General features: G+C 41.4%; 1 long non-coding RNA gene across 1 annotated transcript in view; it reads left to right on the forward strand.

The window, feature by feature from the left end:
• LOC128659397 (uncharacterized) overlaps positions 1-25192 on the forward strand; it is an 81332-nt gene that overhangs the window by 52372 nt on the left and 3768 nt on the right. The window contains exon 6 of the long non-coding RNA XR_008402360.1: positions 423-480. This is a non-coding gene — a long non-coding RNA (uncharacterized LOC128659397). The remainder of the gene's footprint in view (positions 1-422; positions 481-25192) is intronic.

The raw sequence follows: 25192 nt of genomic DNA on the forward strand, positions 1-25192 counted from the left end.
ATATTTGTATAATTTATTATTTATATTTAGTATGTTTATTCTGTATAATATGTTACGTATTATGTATATCTAGTATGTTCTGTATCATATTATTTAGTATGTTTATTCTGTATATGATATGTATGTTATGTATAATGTTTATTATTATAATTTCTAGTATGGTAACCATGAACACATTTTAAATTTGGCTGAAGTGTTGACGGACAGTGAGTGTAGAGTGCAGACTGCTCTCACTGTCTGATCATGGGAAGCTAATCAGATTGCAATCTGTTTGGTTATCTATTGTGCACAATATTTGGCTTAAATATGGGAAAGGCAACTTTAACTCTGTACTTTGTACACTGGGTGCATTTAGAGCATCAGGTTGTCTAGTTTCTTACACTCATTTTGTTTTCTGTGTGTATGTTTTGTTTTATATACAGATGTTCAAGCACTGGACAAAATGTCTACATGAAACATTTCTCCGTTACATCAGCCCAGGTAAAAATGAATGGCTGTGAAGATGTAGCATTTGCAACTTTCAATGCTTGCATTTTTGTGTCCCTGCATCTTAAAGGGATATGAAACTCAAATGTTTTCTTTCATGATTCAGAGCATGTAACTTTCTAATTTACTCCTATTTTTTTTTTTGTTCTCTTGAAATGTTTATTTGAAAAAGCAGGAATGTAAGCTTAAGAGACGGACCATTTTTGGTTCAGCATCCTCGTGGGTAGTGCTTGCCGATTTATTGGCTACATTTAGCCACCAATCAGCCAGCGCTACCCAGAACGTTTTGGGTGTCATATCCCTTTAATGTTCTGCTTACTTGGTTTAGGAGAATAGTTACCAGACTGAATACAGCAGTGGAGGGTGCGTGCGTGCGTTCCTAAGTCTCAGTGTCATAGCAATCGCACTTAATGCTAAGTCACTAAGGGGACTAAAATTTACATGGTCCAGGTGAAAGGAATATCTCTATCTCCCTCCTCTATTTAAAGGGATAGGAAAGTCATAATTTAAACTTGCATGATTCAGATAGAGCATTTAGCACACTTCTAAATTCACTTCAATTTTCAAATGTGCTTCATTCTCTTGGTATCCCTTGTTGAAAAAGAATATGCACATTTCTTACACTAAAGGGAGCTAGCTACTTACTGGTGCCTGCACACGTTTGTATCTTGTGATTGGCTAACAAGATGTGTTCAACTAGCTGCAGTAGTGCAATGCTGTTCCTTCAGCAAAGAATAACAAGAGAACGAAGCAGATTTGATAATAGAAGTAATAATAAGGAAATTTGTTTTAAAATTGTACGTTCTTTCCAAATCATGATAGAAAATATTTGGGTTTCTTGTCACCTTTAAATGTTGGAAGTGGAACCTGTGTGTGTTTATATATTTTGGGGGGTAAAATGTGACGATTTCAACTTGTTTTGCTTTTGGCACCATCTCATAGGTTAATTACTATAAATAAAGTGTAAATATTTTATATTTACACTCAAACACCCTCTTTATAAATTGTACCTTTTTTTTTTTTTTTCTTTAAAAATAAGCTTAAAGAATAAAGTTAGTTTTTAAAGCTGCAAGTTTCACTACAGAAAGAAGTGGGGGTTTTGTTGTTGTTTTTTCTTCTTAAAAATACCTTTTTAATCTAGCAACTCTGGTATTTCAGTTTTCATGGACTGTAAAGTGTTAGTGGTGTATTAAATCTATAGAAATGCTGGAATATCACAATGAAAGTAAGACATTGCTGCATACATAAATTAATAAAAAGCCTACTGCCCATTAGGGATGGGCGAATATGCAAATTTCTGAATTCAAATGAATATTGGTACCGAAATTTGAATTACAAATCCGAATGTCGATAACATTCGCCCATCCCTATTTATGCAGGAGAGGGTTATTTTAAATACCATAATGGTGTCTGCATCTGACCTTTCTTGCGCAGTTCTGGACATTTTCTTAGTAATACATTTCACCATGAAACCTTTATCTAAACTTTTAGATGTGTTGGCAATGTTGCTTAAAGGACCACTCAATGCAGTAGAATTACACAATTAACAAGTACATAATAAAAAGACAATGCAACCGCACTTAATCTGAATTTCAAATAAGCAGTAGATTTTTTTCTCCCATTTTCTGGCCCCTTGTATCATGTGACCGACCTCAGACAATCACAGACTAGTATACATATACCCTGTGAGCTTCTGCACATGCTCAGTAGGGGCTTGTTGCCCAGAAAGTGTGAATATAAAAAGACTGCACAATTTGATAACTTAAAATTCCATGCTCTTTCTGAATCATAAGTTTATTTTGACTTGAGTGTTCCTTTAATTCTGTATTAGATCTTAAGGAGTTGTACATTTAAAGAGAAGTAATATCCAAATGCTGAATCATTTAAAAGTGATGCAGCAGATCTGTAAAAGGCTTAAAAGAAAATATATCACCTTAGTATCTCTGTAAAAAAAAAATGAAACTGTTACCTCTGTGTCTTTGGTAGCCCTATCCTATTATAGACCAAATGTAAGCATCTGTATGCTTATCCAAGGACTAGCAAGGGATCATGCGCCTTAGATGTCACCTTATTATAGTTCTCAGTTTTTTTTGTTTTTATTTACCATATATATATATTTCTTCTACAAGATATTACGAGTCCACGGATTTCATCCTTACTTGTGGGATTTATCCTCCTGCTATCAGGAAGTGGCAAAGAGCACCACAGCAGAGCTGTATATATAGCTCCTCCCTCCTCTCCGCCCCCAGTCATTCTCTTTGCCTGTGATAGTAATAGGAAGAGGTAAAGTGAGGCGTTAGTTTTAGATTCTTTAATCAGGAAGTTTTTTATTTTAAAATGATACCGGTGAGTACTATTTTCCTCAGGGAGAAATGGTTAAGGAATGAAGAAATGTTTCTGCCCTGAGGTTGATGATCTTAGCAGATGTTACTAAGATCCATTCTGGTTCCCACAGAGTTTCTGAAGGTAGTGCAAGAAAAATCTTCAGTGTGGAGAACGGTGTCATGCTTTAAGCAACATTGAGGTATGTTCAGTCTTTTATTTCTGAGGAGACTTGTTATATCAGCATTGGCTGACATTTGTTTCCCTGCAAGGGAAGGGGTAAGCAGTAGACCTATATGAAACTGATGGTGTTACTGAAAGGCCTATTTGTTTCTATACATATTGTTATTTACTTTGGCAATATTTATATTGGGGCTTGACACTGGGAGAGGCATCTTAACTTATGTATTTTTATTATTCAGGGCTGCAGTTTTATGTTTTGAGATCGTATGTACTGGGGACCACATGGCTTTATTCAAACCGCTTCCCATGCGGTTAGTCAGTTTGTAGATGCGACGTCCATGATGGGCAGGGCCTATTTCGCGCGCTCAGACGTGCAGTTTCCTCTCACTAGGAAGCAGCAGGCATCAGCTCCGATGGGGCCTAAAGTTATTTTCCAGTCACCAGATCGTTGTCGAGTCTAATGTTAGTACCCTGAGGGCAGGTAGGCGGAGGTGCAGGGGCTGTTTTCATTATTTAAGTATATTTTTTTGAATAAAAATGTCTCCTTAAAGGGTGATTTCACTTTTGCTCATAGGGTGCAATAATTTTTGGAAAAATTAAACTGTTATTTACAATTGTTTTTAGCGATAGGAACGTTTTTAGGGCAGTTTGAAAAAATTGTTTTTTATTTATTTCCTAAAGGCGCAGTACATTTTTTTTTTTAACTATTGTGGCTATTGCTAGTCTGTTTTAACATGTCTGAACTTGAGGAATCTCAGTGTTCTATTTGTTTAGAAGCCATTGTGGAACCCCCTCTTACTTTGTGTACCTCTTGTACTGAAAGGGCCTTACAATGTAAAAAGCATATTTTATGTAAAGAAAGTGTGCCTAAGGATGATTCTCAGTCTGAAGAGAATCAGGATATGCCATCTAATTCTCCCCAAGTGTCACAACCATTAACGCCCACGCAAGCAACGCCGAGTTCCTCAAATGCGTCTAATTCTTTTACTCTGCAGGATATGGCTGCAGTTATGTCGACTACCCTTACAGAGGTATTATCTAAGTTACCAGTGTTACAGGGTAAACGCAGTAGGACAGGAATTAATGTGAATACTGAGTCCTCTGATGCTTTGTTGGCTATTTCTGATGTGCCCTCACAGGGATCTGAGTTGGGGGTCAGGGAAATTTTGTCTGAGGGAGAACTTTCGGACCCTGGAAGTATGTTACCCCAGACAGATTCGGACGTTATGTCCTTTAAATTTAAGCTAGAACACTTTCGCCTGTTACTTCGGTAAGTATTGGCGATTCTGGATGACTGTGACCCTATTATGGTTCAACCAGAGAAATTGTGTAAAATGGACAAATATCTAGAAGTATCCACTTACACTGATGTTTTTCCGGTTCCTAAGAGAATTTCGGAGATTATTAAGAAGGAGTGGGATAGACTGGGTATACCATTTTCTCCCCCTCCTAATTTTAAGAAACTGTATCCCATTTCAGACACCATTCAGGACTCTTGGCAGACTGTCCCTAAGGTGGAGGGAGCTATATCTACCCTGGCTAAACGTACAACTATTCCTATTGAGGACAGTTGTGCCTTCAAAGACCCCATGGATAAAAAATTAGAGGGTCTTCTAAAGAAGTTATTTATTCATCAGGGTTTCCTTTTACAACCAACAGCCTGCATTGTTCCAGTGACTACTGCAGCGGCTTTCTGGTTTGATGCCTTGGAAGAGTCTCTTAAAGTTGAGACCCCCTTAGAGGATATTTTAGATATAATTAAGGCTCTCAAGCTAGCTAATTCTTTTGTCAAAGATGCCGCCTTTCAAATTGCTAAATTGGCAGCTAAAAATGCAGGATTTGCCATTTAAGCGCGAAGAGCGTTATGGTTAAAATCGTGATCTGCTGATGTGTCATCTAAGTCATAGCTCTTGGCTATTCCTTTCAAGGGTAAGACCCTATTCGGGCCTGAGCTGAAGGAAATCATTTCTGACTTTACTGGAGGTAAAGGTCATGCTCTACCTCACGATAAGTCTGTTAAGAATAGGGGTAAACAAAATAATTTTCGTTCCTTTCTGAACTTTACAGGAGTACCCTCTTCTTCATTTTGCTCAGGCCAAGTCTGTCTGGAGACCCAACCAGGCTTGGAACAAGGGTAAGCAACCCAAAAAGCCCACTGCTGCTACCAAGACAGCATGAAGGGGCGGTCCTCGATCCAGGACCAGATCTAGTAGGGGGCAGACTGTCTCTCTTTGCACAGGCTTGGGCAAGAGATGTTCAGGACCCCCTGGGCACTGGAAATTGTGACCCACGGGTATCAACTGGAATTCAAGGGATTTCTCCCAAGGGGGAGATTTCTTCTTTCAAGATTGTCTGTAGACCAGATAAAAAGAGAGGCGTTCTTAAATTGTATAAAAGACCTCTCTACTATGGGAGTAATTCGTCCCGTTCCAATATTGGAACAGGGGCAGGGGTTTTACTCGAATCTCTTTGTGGTTCCCAAAAAAGAGGGAACTTTCAGACCCATTTTAGATCTCAAGAATCTAAACAAGTTTCTCAGAGTCCCATCCTTCAAAATGGAGACTATTCAAACAATTCTACCATTGATCCAGGAGGGTCAATATAGGACTACCGTGGACTTGAAGGATGCATACCTTCATATTCCTATTCACAAGGATCATCATCAATACCTAAGGTTTGCCTTTCTGGATAAACATTTTCAGTTCGTGGCTCTTCCTTTTGGGTTGGCCACAGCACCCAGGATCTTCACAAAGGTTCTAGGGTCCCTTCTGGCTGTTCTCAGGCCGCAGGGAATAGCAGTGGCGCCTTATCTGGACGATATCTTGATTTAGGCATCGACTTATCATCTAACAAAGTCTCATACAGACAGTGTTATCCTTTCTGAGAACTCACGGTTGGAAAGTGAATCTAGAAAAGAATTCACTAATCCCTCAGACAAGGGTTCCCTTCCTGGGAACGCTGATAGATTCTGTAGCAATGAAGATTTTTCTGACGGAGGTCAGAAAGTCAAAAATTTTAAATACTTGTTGAACCCTTCAGTCCAATCCTTGGCCATCAGTGGCCCATTGTATGGAGGTAATTGGATTGATGGTGGCAGCAATGGACATCATTCCATTTGCTCGGTTTCATCTCAGGCCACTGCAACTGTGCATGCTCGGTCAGTGGAATGGGGACTATACAAATTTCTCTCCTCTGATAAATCTGGATCAAGAGACCAGAAACTCCCTTCTTTGGTGGTTGTTGCCGGATCATCTGTCCCAGGGGACGTGTTTCCGCAGACCCTCATGGGTGATAGTGACAACGGACGCCAGTCTTCTAGGCTGGGGTGCAGTCTGGAATTCCCTGAGAGCTCAGGGTGTATAGACTCAGTTGGAGGCTCTACTTCCAATCAACATTCTGGAATTGAGAGTAATATTCAATGCTCTTCAGGCGTGGCCTCAGTTGGCTTCGACTAAATTCATCAGGTTCCAGTCGGACAACATCACGACTGTGGCTTACATCAATCATCAGGGAGGAACGAGGAGTTCCTTAGCGATGTCAGAAGTATCCAAGATAATTCAATGGGTGGAGACCCACTCTTGTTATCTGTCAGCAATCTATATCCCAGGAGTGGACAACTGTGAAGCGGATTGCTTAAGCCGTCAGGCTTTTCATCCGGGGGAGTGGGAACTCCATCCGGAGGTATTTGCCTCTCTGATTCTTCGATGGGGCAAACCGGAGTTGGATCTGATGGCGTCTCGACAGAATCAGCAAAAAAAAGAGAATTGGATGGTGCACCAACGTTAAAAAGTAAATGCTTTATTTGTAATCCTTTAAAACATGGAAGAATTAAAAAGGTAACAGGTTGGTATTGTCCTGACAGGAGTCAGCTCATACAGCTGACATGTTTCGGCTAGTTGCCGTTATCAAAGCTGCTAAGTTGCGTGGGCATGGCCCCGCCCTTAAAGACAGAGTAGTAGACTCCTATTGGGCAATAGCATAGAGCACTGTTTAACATGTTCAGTGCACATTAACCCTTAAGTGATTCATATTGAATTTAGAATAATGTGGTTCTTATAAACATGGTACTCATGTGCTCCTGAACACTCCCTATTTAGCAGAGTGGATAATTAGTCACCTAACTTAATAAACTCTATATTAAGCTAAATTGTTACATGTTGCTAAGAGCTGTTCCCTGTGGTAAATACCTTTGTGGGATAGTGTGTACTGTTAATCCTCCCTAATCTAATGTTTGGTTATAGCTGCCTGGACTATGCATATATTGAGTGTGGCATTTCCTTTATGTTTTTGTTGTGCAGTACTAATAGACTTGATAAATTTTGCTGCACTTAACAGGATGTCACAATTCAACTAAAATAGTCATGAATCCTGCTACGCTGGACAACAAATACAATTTGTATAGCTAAATAGAGACACCCATAGCGTGAAATATCCTGCAGATTCTGCCTAATCTATAATGTAGGTGTAAGCCGAATATTCGGAGTTGTAAGTATTGTGTAATTACTTAAGGTATTTACCTATGCCATGAGGTTACTCACTAATGTTGTGGCAGTGTAACTAATCCAAACAAAGGGAGCTGCAGGAGCAAATTTTGAGAGAACAATTGATGGGGCAATAAACTGGCAGTAAACTGGACACATTGACTGCTTATTTATGTTTAGAAAAATAACCAAAATAACTGCTCACAGAATTAAACTAGTTCATAAATACTAATGAGGGCTTTTAATGTTAACTGTTGGAGTGTACCCTTATGTGGACCCAAGCTTATGAAAAAGTATCAATCAGTTGAACTGATACTAGGTATCCATCACCAAAGATATTCAAAAATGTTCAAAAAATATTTACAAAAAATATATATGGATATTCAGAGGGGTACCAAGGAGTCTTTGCACTAAATCTCACTGTATGGTAGTGTAAGGAGTGGAAGAGCATGAGGAGAATAGGAAAAAGTATATAAAATGATTTGTTACTTGTTCCAGCCTACTACTCCCAATAATTAATTAGGTCATACATAGAATTAAGACCTTGGGGGTGTCTTGTTTTTAATGTGAAGATCCAAAAGATCTCACGTTTAGCTAACAGCTTATCTCTATCACCCCCTCTTGGCGGAGTAAGTACTCTATACACGTCCAACGGAAAGTATCTGCACTCTTCCCGTGAGTATTAGCAAAATGGTGGACCAAGGGTGTGCTTGCTTTTCCAATCCTGATATTAGAGAGGTGCTCCCTAAGACCTGACCTCCCTTGTGGTGAGGCCTACGTATTGCTTTTTGCATCTCTCACAAGAGGCGAGGTATATAGTATATGTTGATCTGCAATTCAAACACATATTTTTTGTGAACACCTCCCCTGTGACTGATGAGCTAAACTGACTCCCTGACTGGACCTTTTCACAGGCAACGCACTCCCTATTGTGGCATTTGAACATCCCTTTTTGTGTAAGCCAGGATGACTCTTGTTCTTTACTTTTACTGATTTTCGTGGGTGCCACTAAGTTGCCTATTGTTTTATTGCGCCTGTATGAGAAATGGCAAGACCTGGTATACAGGTCCGCCAAGCCCTCGTCAGCATGGGTAAATGCTTTCTGATTACATCACAAATCTGCGTGTATTGTTCCGAATGGTCCATTACGAAGAAGAGGTCATCCCTAGTGCTACCCACTTTCTTGGTATTTTTTACCTTGGGACACAGGAGATTGTTTCTATCCATTTGTCTGACCTCTTCCAGGGCCCGACCCACCTGATCTTTGGGGTAACCCCTATCCTGCAACCTCTTTGATAGTTGCATTGCTTCATTCTCAAAGTCGGAATTCATAGAGCAATTCCGTTTCAAACGGGTGAATTGTCCCTTGACAATGCCCTTGAAAACACTTTTGGGGTGACAGCTCTTAGAGTGCAACAGTGTATTACCTAATATAGGTTTCCTGTATGCTGTGGTCCGAATTTTCTTACCAGCCACTCCCCAAAGTGTAACATCCAGATAGTTAATGTTAGTAGAACTGAATTCAAAGGTAAAGCCCAAACCAAGGTCATTGTTGTTCAGTGAACCCACGAAGGTGGTGAGTTCAATCTCATCACCCTTCCATATAAATAGGAGGTCGTCAATGAACCTCCTATAAAACACTATCTTTGAGCTGAGGGGGTTTCCACCTCCATAGATGTGGTCCTTTTCCCACCAACCCATGTAGAGGTTGGCGTACGAGGGGGCAAACTTGGCCCCCATCGCAGTCCCACATGTCTGGAGGTAGTACACCCCCTCAAACTCAAAGTAGTTGTGTGACAACAGGAATTCGGCCATTTGGATAACAAACTCACAATAGTCTCTATCTTATCCATGGTATTTGTTGAGAAAATAAGAGAGAGCAAGTAAGCCTTTGGCATGTGGAATGGAGGAGTAGAGTGCTTTCACATCTACTGTAAGCCAGATGTAGTCTCTCTTCCACTCAATATTTTCAAGAAGCTTTAAGACATGCATCGTGTCTCTCACAAAGCTCCACAACTCAGGAACCATTGGCTGCAATATCTGATCCAGCCACTCCGAAGTATGCTCCAGGAACGAGCCAATGCCACTCACAATGGGTCTGCCAACCACATTGTCAAGTGACTTGTGGACTTTCGGCAATTGATTGAAAATAGGGGTCATGGGCTTACTTACCAATAAATAATTGGCAGTTTCTTCATCAATGTAGCCAGCTTCCATGCCATCATCTATTAAGCTTTCAAGCTTCCTTTTAAAAAGACCAGTGGGGGCTGAATTCAGAACCCTATAATCCTTGGTGTTATGTAGCTGTCTATATGCTTCATTGATGAAGTCAAATCTGTTTAGCACCACCACAGACCCACCTTTGTCCGCAGCCCTGATCACGATTGAGGTGTTTCTCAATTTCGCAAGTGCATCTCTTTCCCCTACAGTGAGATTTTGTTTACTCCTTGTTTCTGAGTGATAAATCTTACTCAGATCTGCTTCAACCCTATTATGGAACCTCTCAATGATGGGTCACCTAGTATGTATAGGGTAAAATCTAGGACTCTTAAATTTTGGAATTTTTTTGAGAATAGTGACCGAATTTTCTTCACTGGACATATCCAATGACTCCAAGTTTGAAAGACCACAAAGGTCTTGAAATTCCCAGTCATCTACAGACACAATGGCCCTACATTCGCCTGGGCCCTGTTGTATATCATCAGCGGCACCGTGCTCTTCAGCATTGTTGGAAAAATGCTTTCTCAGGGTAATCTTTCGCACAAACCTATTTACGTCTATTAAGGTATTAAACAAATTAAATTTGCTTGTTGGGATGAATCCCAACCCCAGACTTAAAATCTTAGTTTCCACGGTATTCAATTCATAAGAGGATAGATTTATCACTGATACCTCGTTTACCTCTGATTTCTCCTGAGCGCATAACCCCCTTTGTTTGTTCCCCTTTGATCTTCTCCACCCCATCTCTTTGCGGGGGGGGGGGGGGGGGAGAGAAAAAACCTGATTCAGTTCTACATTCTCCATTGTGTTGGGTATCTCTCTTGAATACTCTCTCTCCTGTGTCTGTGCGACATATCTGGATGTAGGTTGTGCATTCTTCAGAATAGGATGTGGTAAGTCATTAGATTTCTCTTTTGGCCTTACCTCCTCATTCATATGCAATGGCAGGGCAGATCTAATCCTGTGTATTGGGATCAAAAGGAGGTGTATCCTCCTCTCCTGAGGCCAAACTATCACCTCCTGATGATGTTTCTGCTTCACTTTCTGAGTGACTTTCTCCTTTGTTGTCTGCCTCTCCCCTGCGTCTGCCCCGAACCCTCTACCCCTGTTGTTGGAACCTGAGGTGTGATTGTACTCTCTATACTTCTATGTTCTCTCCTTTCTATTCCAGACATAGACTGTATTGTTGTTAAAATCACTTTGGTCCCTTATGTATTTTGAATGTTTGATTTCTAGCAACACATTCTTGGCCTCTGCCACAGCATCTTGTAACAATTTATCAAATCGGGCAAAATCAACATTATCACACCGTCTGTTCAGTTCATCTTGTACTTGGGTAATCTTAATTGTAATTTCCTGGACCTGCTTATTCTTATATATGATCAATAATCGCATAAGATTCCAGGAACAATCAGAGAGGGTATCATTCCATTCATTAATAAATGCCCTGTCATCCGTAGTGAATGTAGGATACTTATTAATTCTAAGCCCCCTAGGTATAAGTTTGAGCTTTAAATAATTTTCCATAGTCCAAATGTCCCACTTATATTCTCTTTATTCATGAGGTATTCCATCTCTTCAAATAGAGTAGTGAGTTTGTTATGTTCTGTCCAGTGTGAAGACATTTTCAGCTAACACTGTGCAGTCATGTCTTTCACTTGCATTTCGCAAAGAATAAAAAAATCACACTAGTTGCAGATCCTCCATTAGACTCCACCCTGTTATCCATGGTCCCTTATTCACTAAGTGATAATCAGCCCAAACAATAGATTCTCAGTCAAATGTTCACTGCTATGAAAAGTGTCACAATCATTTGTTATCCACACTAACTGTGAGGGTAAAAAGGCCTGACCAATGAGCCTGTGTAAGACTTACAAGGAAAGTAAACCCTCGCAAAAGCATGAAACAAGTGTGTGACTATAGTCTGGTACACAGCTGTTCAGTGCTGTTCATTAATACAGGTTATCTATGTATCAGACCCGGCTGACAAATGTCCCCATACGTAAACCTGGAGATCCCAGACAGCACATATGACCACAACTTCCCCCTCACCTCTGTGCGGACCAATCCAATGTGCAGTATGTCGAGTGAGGGCTTCCAGGGACCTCGTAGGAGAAAACTCTGTGGTGCTGTGCTCTACATCCGTTGGTCAATGTGAATCAGCAAAAAAAAGAAAATTGGATGGAGCACCAACGTTAAAAAGTAAATGCTTTATTTGTAATTCTTTAAAACATGGAAGAATTAAAAAGGTAACAGGTTGGTATTGTCCTGACAGGAGTCAGCTCATACAGCTGACATGTTTCGGCTAGTTGCCATTATCAAAGCTGCTAAGTTGCGTAGGCATGGCCCCGCCCTTAAAAACAGAGTAGTAGACTCCTATTGGGCAATAGCATAGAGCACTGTTTAACATGTTCAGTGCACATTAACCCTTAAGTGATTCATATTGAATTTAGAATAATGTGGATCTGTCTAGTCTTATAAACATGGTACTCATCCACTCGGCTAAATAGGGAGTGTTCAGGAGCACATAATTAGTCACCTAACTTAATAAACTCTATATTAAGCTAAATTGTTGCATGTTGCTAAGAGCTGTTCCCTGTGGTAAATACCTTTTGTGGGATAGTGTGTACTGTACTTACAATTCCGAATATTCGGCTTACACCTACATTATAGATTAGGCAGAATCTGCAGGATATTTCACGCTATGGGTGTCTCTATTTAGCTATACAAATTGTATTTGTTGTCCAGCGTAGCAGGATTCATGACTATTTTAGTTGAAGTGTGACATCCTGTTAAAGGGACAGTCTACACCAGAATTGTTATTGTTTTAAAAGATAGATAATCCCTTTATTACCCATTTCCCAGTTTTGCATAACTAACACATTTATAATAATATACTTTTAACCTCTGTGATTATCTTGTATCTAAGCCTCTGCAAACTGCCCCTTTTTTCAGTTCTTTTGACAGACTTGCAGTCTAGCCAATCAGTGCCTGCTCCCAGATAACTTCTTGTGCACAAGCACAGTGTTATCTATATGAAATACGTGAACTAACACCCTCTAGTGGTGAAAAACTGTTAAAATGCAATCTGAAAGAGGTGGGCTTCAAGGTCTAAGAAATTAGCATATGAACCTCCTAGGTTAAGCTTTCAACTAAGAATACCAAAGGAACAAAGCAAAATTGGTGATAAAAGTAAATTGGAAAATTGTTTAAAATTACATGCTCTATCTGAATCATGAAAGTTTATTTTGGCCTAGACTGTCCCTTTAAGTGCAGCAAAATGTATCAAGTCTATTAGTACTGCACAACAAAAACATAAAGGAAATGCCACACTCAATATATGCATAGTCCAGGCAGCTATAACCAAACATTAGATTAGGGAGGATTAACAGTACACACTATCCCACAAAGGTATTTACCACAGGGAACAGCTCTTAGCAACATGTAACAATTTAGCTTAATATAGAGTTTATTAAGTTAGGTGACTAATTATCCACTCGGCTAAATAGGGAGTGTTCAGGAGCACATGAGTACCATGTTTATAAGATCCACATTATTCTAAATTCAATATTAATCACTTAAAGGTTAATGTGCACTGAACATGTTAAACAGTGCTCTATGCTATTGCCCAATAGGAGTCTACTACTCTGTTTTTAAGGGCGGGGCCATGCCCACGCAACTTAGCAGCTTTGATAACGGCAACTAGCCGAAACATGTCAGCTGTATGAGCTGACTCCTGTCAGGACAATACCAACCTGTTACCTTTTTAATTCTTCCATGTTTTAAAGGATTACAAATAAAGCATTTACTTTTTAATGTTGGTGCACCATCCAATTCTCTTTTCTCTTGTAAGGTGTATCCAGTCCACGGATCATCCATTACTTGTGGGATATTCTCCTTCCCAACAGGAAGTTGCAAGAGGATCACCCACAGCAGAGCTGCTATATAGCTCCTCCCCTCACTGCCATATCCAGTCATTCTCTTGCAACTCTCAACATAGCTGGAGGTAATAAGAGGAAAGTGGTGTAATATAGTTAGTTTTTTCTTCAATCAAGAGTTTATTGTTTTGAAATGGTACCGGAGTTGTACTATTTTATCTCAGGCAGCATTTAGAAGAAGAATCTGCCTGCGTTTTCTATGATCTTAGCAGAAGTAACTAAAATCCACTGCTGTTCTCACATATGTCTGAGGAATGAGGTAACTTCAGAGGGAGAATAGCGTACAGGTTACCCTGCAATAAGGTATGTGCAGTTTTACGTTTTTCTAGGGATGGAATTGCTAGAAAATGCTGCTGATACCGGATTAATGTAAGTTAAGCCTAAATACAGTGATTTAATAGCGACTAGTATCAGGCTTGCTATCAGAGGTATATACTCGGATTAATGTGCAATATAAAACGTTTGCTGGCATGTTTAATCGTTTTTATATATGCTTTGGTGATAAAACTTATTGGGGCCTAGTTTTTTCCACATGGCTGGCTTGATTTTTGCCTAGAAACAGTTTCCTGAGGCTTTCCACTGTTGTAATATGAGTGGGAGGGGCCTATTTTAGCACTTTTTTGCGAAGTTAAAATTACAGACAGAGACATTCAGCTTCCCTCAGCAGTCCCCTGCATGCTATAGGACATCTCTGAAGGGCTCAAAAGGCTTCAAAAGTCGTGTATTGAGGAAGGTAAAGCCACAGTGGAGCTGTGGCAGTTGTTATGACTGTTTAAAAACGTATTTTTCGTTTTGTTAATCTGTTTTTTGTATTAAGGGGTTAATCATCCATTTGCAAGTGGGTGCAATGCTCTGCTAACTTGTTACATACACTGTAAAAATTTCGTTATTTTAACTGCCTTTTTTCACTGTTATTTCAAATTTTGGCAAAATTTGTTTCTCTTAAAGGCACAGTAACGTTTTTTTATATTGCTTGTTAAGCTTGGAAAACACTTTAAATCAAGTTGCTAGTCTCATTGCTAGTCTGTATAAACATGTCTGACATAGAGGAAACTCCTTGTTCATTATGTTTAAAAGCCATGGTGGAACCCCATAGGAGAATGTGTACTAAATGTATTGATTTCACTTTAAACAATAAAGATCAGCTGCTATCTTTAAAAGAATTATCACCAGAGGATTCTGACGAGGGGGAAGTTATGCCGATTAACTCTCCCCACGTGTTGGACCCTTTGACTCCCGCTCAAGGGATTCACGCTAAGATGGCGCCAAGTGCATCAAAGACACCAATAGCGATTACTTTGCAGGACGTGGCGGCAATCATGGATAATACCCTGTCAGCGGTATTAGCCAGACTGCCTAAATTCAGAGGAAAGCGCGATAGCTCTGGGGTTAGACGTAATACAGAGCACGCAGATGCTTTAAAGGACCAGTCAATACAGTAGATTTGCATAATCAACAAATGCATGATAAGAAGACAATGCAATAGCACTTAGTCTGAACTTCAAATGAGTAGTAGATTTTTGTTAAATAAATTGCAAAGTTCTGTCTATTTCCACTCCCCCTGTACCATGTGACAGCCATCAGCCAATCATAAATGCATATACGTATATGCAGTGAATTCTTGCACATGCTCAGTAGGAGTTTGTCACTCAAAAAGTGTAAATATAAAAAGACTGTGCACATTTTGTTAATTGAAGTACATTGGAAAGTTGTTTAAAATTGCATGCTGTATCTGAATCTTGAAGTTTAATTTTGACTTGAGTGTTCCTTTAAGGCCCATGTCTGATACTGCGTCACAATATGCAGAAGCTGAGGAAGGAGAGCTTCAGTCTGTGGGTGACATTTCTGATTCGGGGAAACCTGATTCAGATATTTCTAATTTTAAATTTAAGCTTGAGAACCTCCGTGTATTGCTTGGGGAGGTATTAGCTGCTCTGAATGACTGTGACACAATTGCAGTGCCAGAGAAATTATGTAGACTGGATAAATACTATGCAGTGCCGGTGTGTACTGATGTTTTTCCAATTCCTAAAAGGTTTACAGAAATTATTAATAAGGAGTGGGATAGACCCGGTGTGCCGTTTTCCCCCCCCCCCCCTCCTATTTTTAGAAAAATGTTTCCAATAGACGCCACCACACAGGACTTATGGCAGACGGTTCCTAAGGTGGAGGGAGCAGTTTCTACTTTAGCAAAGCGTTCCACTATCTAAAATCAGAAGGTTACCTTAAGAAAATGTTTATTCAACAAGGTTTTTTCCTGCTGCCCCTTGCATGCATTGCGCCTGTCACTGCTGCTGCGGCGTTCTGGTTTGAGTCTCTGGAAGAAGCCTTTCAGACAGCTACTCCATTGACTGAAATACTTGACAAAAGACAGCATGATGGGGTAGCCCCAGATCCGGGACCGGATCTAGTAGGGGGCAGACTCTCTCTCTTCCCTCAGGCCTGGGCAAGAGACGTACACGATCCCTGGGCCTTAGAGATTGTATCCCAGGGGTATCTTTTAGAATTCAAGGACTCCCCTCCAAGGGGAAGGTTCCATATTTCTCGTCTGTCTACAGACATGACAAAGAAAGAGGCGTTCTTACGCTGTGTAGAAGACCTACATACAATGGGAGTGATCCACCCAGTTCCATTTGCGGAACAAGAGCTGGGGTTTTACTCAAACCTGTTTGTGGTTCCCAAAAAAGAAGGAACTTTCAGACCAATCCTGGATCTCAAAATTCTAAACAAATTCCTCAGAGTCCCATCATTCAAGATGGAGACCATTCGGACAATCTTACCAATGATCCAGGAGGGTCAATATATTACTACCGTGGATCTAAAGGATGCGTATCTGCACAACCCTATCCACAAAGATCACCAGTTTCTCAGGTTCGCCTTTCTGGACAAGCATTATCAGTTTGTGGCTCTTCCTTTCGGGTTGGCCACTGCTCCCAGAATTTTCACAAAGGTGCTAGGGCACTAAGACCGTGGGGCATAGCAGTGGCGCCTTATCTAGACGACATCTTAATTCAGGCGTCGACTTTTCAAAGAGCCAAGTCTCACACGGAAATTGTAGTGGCCTTTCTGAGGTCTCACGGGTGGAAGGTGAACATCCAAAAAGAGTTCTCTCTCCCCCCTCACAAGAGTTCCATTCCTAGGAACCCTAATAGACTCGGTAGAAATGAAAATATTTCTGACGGAGGTCAGAAAGTTAAAACTGTTAACTACTTGCCGAGCTCTTCATTCCATTCCTCGGCCATCTGTAGCTCAGTGCATGGAGACAATCGGACTAATGGTAGCGGCAATGGACATAGTCACTTTTGCATGGATACACCTCAGACCACTGCAACTATACATGCTCAAACAGTGGAATGGGGATTATGCAGATTTGTCTCCTCAAATACAGTTGGACCAGGGGACCAGAGATTCTCTTCTCTGGTGGTTGTCTCAGGATCATCTGTCTCAGGGAACATGTTTCCGCAGACCAGAATGGATCATTGTAACGACCAATGCCAGTCTGTTAGGGTGGGGTGCAGTCTGGGACTCCCTGAAAGCTCAGGGCTTATGGTCCCGGGAAGAAGCTCTTCTCCCGATAAACATTCAGGAACTGAGGGCGATATTCAACACGCTTCAGGCATGGCCTCAGCTAGCTGCGGCCAAATTCATCAGATTTCAGTCAGACAACATCACGACTGTAGCTTACGTCAATCATCAAGGCGAGACAAGGAGTTCCCTAGCAATGATGGAAGTAACCAAAATAATCAGATGGGCGGAGGATCACTCTTGTCATCTCTCTGCATTTCACATCCCAGGAGTAGACAACTGGGAGGCGGATTTTCTAAGTCGTCAGACTTTTCACCCGGGGGAGTGGGAACTCCACCCGGAGGTATTTGCCCAGCTGACTCAGCTATGGGGCACTCCAGAATTAGATCTGATGGCGTCCCGTCAGAACACCAAACTTCCTCTTTAAGGGTCCAGGTCCCAGGATCCCCAGGCGGTGCTGATAGATGCTCTAGCAGCGCCTTGGTCCTTCAATCTGGCCTATGTTTTTCCACCGTTTCCTCTCCTCCCTCGTCTGGTTGCCAGAATCAAGCAGGAGAGGGCTTCAGTGATTCTAATAGCGCCTGCGTGGCCACGCAGGACCTGGTATGCAGACCTAGTGGACATGTCATCTGTGCCACCATGGACACTACCAATGAGGCAGGACCTTCTAATACAAGGTCCTTTCAAACATCCAAATCTAATTTCTCTGCGTCTGACTGCTTGGAGATTGAACGCCTAATTCTATCAAAGCGTGGTTTCTCTGAGTCGGTTATTGATACCCTGATTCAGGCTAGAAAGCCTGTCACCAGGAAATCTGCCATAAGATTTGGCGAAAATATCTTTTTTGGCGCGAATCCAAGGGTTATTCATGGAGTAAGGTTAGGATTCCCAGAATTTTGTCCTTTCTCCAAGACGGATTGGAGAAAGGATTATCAGCTAGTTCCTTAAGGGGACAGATATCTGCTTTGTCTATTCTTTTTCACAAACGTGTGGCAGAGGTACCAGACGTTCAAACGTTTAGTCAGGCTTTAGTCAGAATCATGCCTGTCTATAGATCTGTGGCTCCGCCATGGAGTCTGAATTTAGTTCTTTCAGTTCAGCAAGGGGTTCCGTTTGAACCTTTACATTCCATAGATATTAAGCTTTTATCTTGGAAAGTTTTGTTTTCTCTTGTAAGGTGTATCCAGTCCACGGATCATCCATTACTTGTGGGATATTCTCTTTCCCAACAGGAAGCTGCAAGAGGATCACCCACAGCAGAGCTGTCTATATAGCTCCTCCCCTAACTGCCACTACTAGTCATTCTCTTGCAGCTCTCAACAAGATAGGAAGTAGCTAGAGAGATGTGGTTTATGTAGTTTATCTTCAATCAAAAGTTTATTATTTTCAAAAGGTACCGGAGTTGTACTGTTTTAGCCTCAGGCAGAAAGTTGAAGAGTCTGCCTGTGGTTTTTGATGATCTTAGCAGGTTGTAACTAAGATCCATTGCTGTTCTCACACATAACTGAAGAGATGAGGTAACTTCAGCTGGGGGAATGGCGTGCAGGGTCTCCTGCTATGAGGTATGTGCAGTTTAAATTTTTCTAGAGCTTCTTTCTGTGGGTGATTTTTCTGACTCAGGGAAGATGCTTCAACCTGATTCTGATATGTCTACATTTAAATTTAAGCTTGAACACCTCCGCGTGTTGCTCAGGGAGGTTTTAGCTACTCTGGATGACTGTGAGATGACTGTGACAGCATTATAGTGCCAGAGAAATTGTGTAGATTGGATAAATATTATGCAGTGCCTGTTTACACTGATGTTTTTCCAATCCCTAAAAGGTTTTCAGAAATTATTACTAAGGAATGGGATAGACCAGGTGTACCGTTCTCTCCCCCTCCTATTTTTAAGAAAATGTTTCCAATAGATGCCGCTACACGGGACTTATGGCAAACGGTCCCTAAGGTGGAGGGAGCAGTTTCTACCCTAGCTAAGCGTACAACTATCCCCGTCGAGGACAGTTGTGCTTTCCTAGATCCAATGGATAAAAAGTTAGAGGGTTACCTTAAGAAAATGTTTATTCAACAAGGTTTTATTCTCCAGCCTCTTGTATGCATTGCCCCGGTCACTGCTGCTGCGGCCTTCTGGTTTGAGTCTCTGGAAGAGGCCTTACAGGTAGAAACTCCATTGGATGATATACTTGACAAGCTTAAAGCGCTTAAGCTAGCCAATTCATTTGTTTCTGACGCCGTTGTTCATTTAACCAAACTAATGGCTAAGAACTCAGGTTTTGCTATACAGGCGCGTAGGGCGCTATGGCTTAAATCCTGGTCAGCTGACGTTACTTCAAAGTCTTAGCTTCTCAACATTCCCTTCAAGGGGCAGACCCTATTCGGGCCTGGACTGAAGGAGATCATTTCTGATATTACTGGAGGAAAAGGTCATGCCCTTCCTCAGGATAGGTCTAATAAATTAAGGACCAAACAAACTAATTTTAGAAACTTTAAGAAGAGCGCGGCATCAACTCCCTCTAATGCAAAACAAGAGGGAAATTTTGCCCAGTCCAAGCCGGTCTGGAGACCTAACCAGGCCTGGAACAAAGGTTAGCAGGCCAAGAAGCCTGCTGCTGCCTCTAAGACAGCATGAAAGATCAGCCCCCGATCCGGTAACGGATCTAGTAGGGGGCAGACTTTCTCTCTTCGCCCAGGTTTGGGCAAGAGAGGTCCAGGATCCCTGGGCGTTGGAAATTGTGTCCCAGGGATATCTTCTGGACTTCAAAGCTTCTTCCCCAAAAGGAAGATTTCACCTCTCACAATTATTTGCAGACCAGATAAAGAGAGAGGCATTCTTACATTGTGTTCAAGACCTCCTAGTTATGGGAGTGATCCACCAAGTTCCAAAGGAGGAACAGGGGCAAGGCTTCTATTCAAATCTCTTTTTGGTTCCCAAGAAAGAGGGAACCTTCAGACCAATCTTGAATCTCAAGATCCTAAACAAATTTCTCAGGGTCCCATCTTTCAAGATGGAGACTATTCAAACCATCCTACCTATGATCCAGGAGGGTCAATACATGACTACCGTGGACTTAAAGGATGCTTATCTTCACATTCCGATACACAAAGATCATCATCGGTTTCTCAGGTTCGCCTTCCTAGACAGGCATTACCAGTTTGTGGCTCTTTCCTTTGGGTTAGCTACGGCACCAAGAATCTTTACGAAGGTTCTGGGGTCACTTCTGGCGGTCCTAAGGCCGCGGGGCATAGCAGTAGCCCCTTACTTAGACGACATTCTGATACAGGCGTCGAATTTCCAAATTGCCAAGTCCCATACGGACATTGTTCTGGCATTCCTGAGGTCTCATGGGTGGAAAGTGAACGAAAAGAAGAGTTCTCTATCCCCTCTCACAAGAGTTTCCTTCCTGGGAACTCTGATAGATTCTGTAGAAATGAGGATTTACCTGACAGAGGACAGGTTGTCAAAACTTCTAAATTCCTGCCGTGTTCTTTATTATACTTCTCGCCCTTCGGTGGCTCAGTGTATGGAAGTAATCAGCTTAATGGTAGCGGCAATGGACATAGTTCAGTTTGCCCGCCTACATCTCAGACCGCTGCAACTCTGCATGCTCAGTCAGTGGAATGGGGATTACACAGATTTGTCCCCTCTACTAAATCTGGATCAAGAGACCAGGGATTCTCTTCTCTGGTGGCTATCTCGGGTCCATCTGTCCAAAGGTATAACCTTCCGCAGGCCAGATTGGACAATAGTAACAACAGATGCCAGCCTTTTGGGCTGGGGTGCAGTCTGGAACTCTCTGAAGGCTCAGGGGTCGTGGACTCAGGAGGAGGCACTCCTTCCAATAAACATTCTGGAACTAAGAGCGATATTCAATGCTCTTCAGGTTTCAAAGATAATTCAATGGGCAGAGATTCACTCTTGCCATCTATCAGCTATCCATATCCCAGGAATAGAGAACTGGGAGGCGGATTTTCTAAGTCGTCAGACTTTTCATCCGGGGGAGTGGGAACTCCATCCGGAGGTGTTTGCACAGTTGATTCAACGTTGGGGCAAACAAGAACTGGATCTCATAGCGTCTCTCCAGAACGCCAAGCTTCCTTGTTACGGATCCAGGTCCAGGGATCCCAAGGCAGCGCTGATAGATGCTCTAGCAGCGCCTTGGTCGTTCAACCTGGCTTATGTGTTTCCACCGTTTCCCCTGCTCCCTCGTCTGATTGCCAAGATCAAACAGGAGAGAGCATCGGTAATTTTGATAGCACCTGCGTGGCCACGCAGGACTTGGTATGCAGATCTGGTGGACATGTCATCCTTTCCACCATGGACTCTGCCTCTGAGGCAGGACCTTCGACTTCAGGGTCCTTTCAACCATCCAAATCTAATTTCTCTGCATCTGACTGCTTGGAGATTGAACGCTTGATTTTATCAAAGCGTGGTTTCTCTGAGTCGGTCATTGATACCTTAATACAGGCGCGAAAGCCTGTCACCAGGAAAATCTATCATAAGATATGGTGTAAATATCTTCATTGGTGTGAATCCAAGGGTTACTCATGGAGTAAGGTCAGGATTCCTAGAATATTATCTTTTCTCCAAGAAGGATTGGAGAAGGGTTTGTCAGCTAGTTCCTTAAAGGGACAGATTTCTGCTCTGTCTATTCTTTTGCACAAACGTCTGGCTGAGGTTCCAGACGTGCAGGCTTTTGTCAGGCTTTAGTCAGAATCAAGCCTGTGTTTAAACCTGTTGCTCCGCCTTGGAGTTTAAATTTAGTTCTTAAGGTTCTTCAAGGGGTTCCGTTTGAACCTTTGCATTCCATAGATATTAAGCTCTTATCCTGGAAGGTTCTGCTTTTAGTAGCTATCTCCTCGGCTCGAAGAGTTTCAGAGTTATCTGCTTTACAATGTGATTCCCCTTATTTCATTTTTCATGCAGATAAGGTAGTGTTACGTACCAAACCCTGGTTTTTTACCTAAGGTGGTATCTAATAAAAATATCAATCAGGAGATTGTTGTACCGTCACTGTGTCCTAATCCCTTCTTCAAAGAAGGAACGTCTTTTACACAATCTTGACGTGGTTCGTGCTTTAAAGTTTTATTTACAAGCCACTAAAGATTTTCGTCAAACATCTGCATTGTTTGTTGTCTACTCTGGACAGAGGAGAGGCCAAAAGGCTTCGGCAACCTCCTCTTTCTTTTTGGCTAAGGAGTATAATACGCTTATCTTATGAGACTGCTGGCCAGCAGCCTCCTGAAAGGATTACAGCTCATTCTACTAGAGCGGTAGCTTCCACATGAGCTTTTAAAAATGAGGCTTCTGTTGAACAGATTTGTAAGGCGGCGACTTGGTCTTCGCTTCATACTTTTTCAAAGTTCTATAAATTTGATACTTTTGCTTCTTCGGAGGCTATTTTTGGGAGAAAGGTCTTGCAGGCAGTGGTGCCTTCCGTTTAAGCGCCTGCCTTGTCCCTCCCTTCATCCGTGTCCTATAGCTTTGGTATTGGTATCCCACAAGTAATGGATGATCCGTGGACTGGATACACCTTACAAGAGAAAACATAATTTATGCTTACCTGATAAATTTATTTCTCTTGTGGTGTATCCAGTCCACGGCCCGCCCTGTCATTTTAAGGCAGGTGTTTTTTATTTTTAAACTACAGTCACCACTGCACCCTATAGTTTCTCCTTTCTCTTGCTTGTCTTCGGTCGAATGACTGGTAGTGGCAGTTAGGGGAGGAGCTATATTGACAGCTCTGCTGTGGGTGATCCTCTTGCAGCTTCCTGTTGGGAAGGAGAATATCCCACAAGTAATGGATGATCCGTGGACTGGATACACCACAAGAGAAATAAATTTATCAGGTAAGCATAAATTATGTTTTTGGTAGCTTTCTTTTCTGCCCGAAGAGTTTCAGAGTTATCTGCTTTACAGTGTGATTCACCTTACCTGGTGTTCCATACAGATAAGGTAGTTTTGCGTACTAAACCCGGTTTTCTTCCTAAAGTTGTGTCTAATAAGAATATTAATCAGGAAATTGTTGTTCCTTCTCTGTGTCCTAATCCTTCGTCGGAGAAGGAACGTCTGTTACACAATCTCGATGTGGTTCGTGCTTTAAAGTTCTATTTACAAGCAACTAAGGATTTCAGACAAACAACTTCTTTGTTATCTATTCTGGTAAGAGGAGAGGTCAGAAGGCGACCGCTACCTCTCTTTCCTTTTGGCTGAAAAGCATCATCCGTTTGGCCTATGAGACTGCTGGCCAGCAGCCTCCTGAAACAATTACTGCTCATTCTACCAGAGCAGTGGCATCCACATGGGCTTTTAAAAATGAGGCTTCTGTTGAACAGATTTGTAAGGCAGCGACTTGGTCTTCGCTGCATACTTTTTCCAAATTTTACAAAGTCGATACTTTTGCTTCTTCGGAGGCTATTTTTGGGAGAGAGGTTTTGCAAGCAGTGGTGCCTTCCGTTTAAGGTACCGGTCTTGTTCCCTCCCTTCATCCGTGTCCTAAAGCTTTGGTATTGTTATCCCACAAGTAAAGGATGAATCGGTGGACTGGATACACCTTGCAAGAGAAAACAGAATTTATGCTTACCTGATAAATTTATTTCTCTTGTGGTGTATCCAGTCCACGGCCCGCCCTGTCATTTTAAGACAGGTGGTTTTTATTTTTAAACTACTGTCACCACGGCACCCTATGGTTTCTCCTTTTTCTTCCTAACCTCCGGTCGAATGACTGGGGGTGGAGCTAGAGGGGGAGCTATATGGACAGCTCTGCTGTGTGCTCTCTTTGCCACTTCCTGTTGGGAAGGAGAATATCCCACAAGTAAAGGATGAATCCGTGGACTGGATACACCACAAGAGAAAGTAATTTATCAGGTAAGCATAAATTCTGTTTCTTCTACGATATGACGAGTACATTGCCCACCCTGTTATTTTAAGACAGATTTAGGTTATATTTATTTTTTGTAAACTTCAGTCACCTCTGCACCTTTAGCTTTTCCTTTCTCTTCCTAACTTCGGTCAAATGACTGGGGGTGGAGAGGAGGGAGGAGCTATATATACAGCTCTGCTGTGGTGCTCTTTGCCACTTCCTGTTAGCAGGAGGATAAATCCCACAAGTAAGGATGAAATCCGTGGATTCGTCATATCGTAGAAGAAATTAATTTATCAGGTAAGCATAAATTTACTTTTTTTTTTATATCCGACAAGATCACAGTAAAGAATGAACTCGGCACAGATGATGCAGATGACTAAAAGTGGCTTTTTTTTTTAGCAAAAACATATATCTTTAAATAACTTTCAAATTAACTTTAAATTATACATTTGGTGCTTCATTCTCTTGGTATCCTTTATTGAATGAACAGCAATGCAAAACTGGCAGCTAACTCCCACACATTAGTAAGCCAATAACCAGAACTATATGTACAGCCACCAATCAGCAGTTAAATCCCAGCTCCTGAGCATACCTAGGTATCCTTTTCAACAAAGGATACCAAGAGAAATAAGCAAATTGGAATGTTTAAAATTGTATTCTCTATCTGAATCGTGAAAGGGGAAGAAAATGTGTTTCGTGTTCCTTTTTATTGATAACGGCTCACAAATCAGTTAGCAATCCGTTATGCACCAAAATACTTTTTGTTTCATGGAGGAGTTGCTTTAGTTCTAAATAAGAATTTGTTGAGTAACGTCACTTTAACTGTGATACTAAAAAAACAATTTTAATTAATTGCACTCTAAAATAGCCATCCCTTTAAAGTGAATGTAAATTTTGATGCTAAAGTTCCCGGTTTTTAAAAATTTGATTAAAATAAGGGGCACTTTAATTCATCAAAATTTACATTTCACTCCGGTTGTGAAAAAAAACTTACCTTTTAAACTTGTGAAGATTAAACGGTAAGTTTTTTTTTTTTTTTGTTTTTTCACAACCGGAGTGAAATGTAAATTTTGATGAATTAAAGTGCCCCTGTTTTTAATAAAATTTTTAAAAACCGGGCACTTTAGCATCAAAATTTTACATTCACTTTAATAACTGCTGACAGTTCTACTTGATA

Source organism: Bombina bombina, chromosome 5, assembly GCF_027579735.1.
Source record: "Bombina bombina isolate aBomBom1 chromosome 5, aBomBom1.pri, whole genome shotgun sequence".
NCBI classification, from domain to species: Eukaryota; Metazoa; Chordata; class Amphibia; order Anura; family Bombinatoridae; genus Bombina; species Bombina bombina.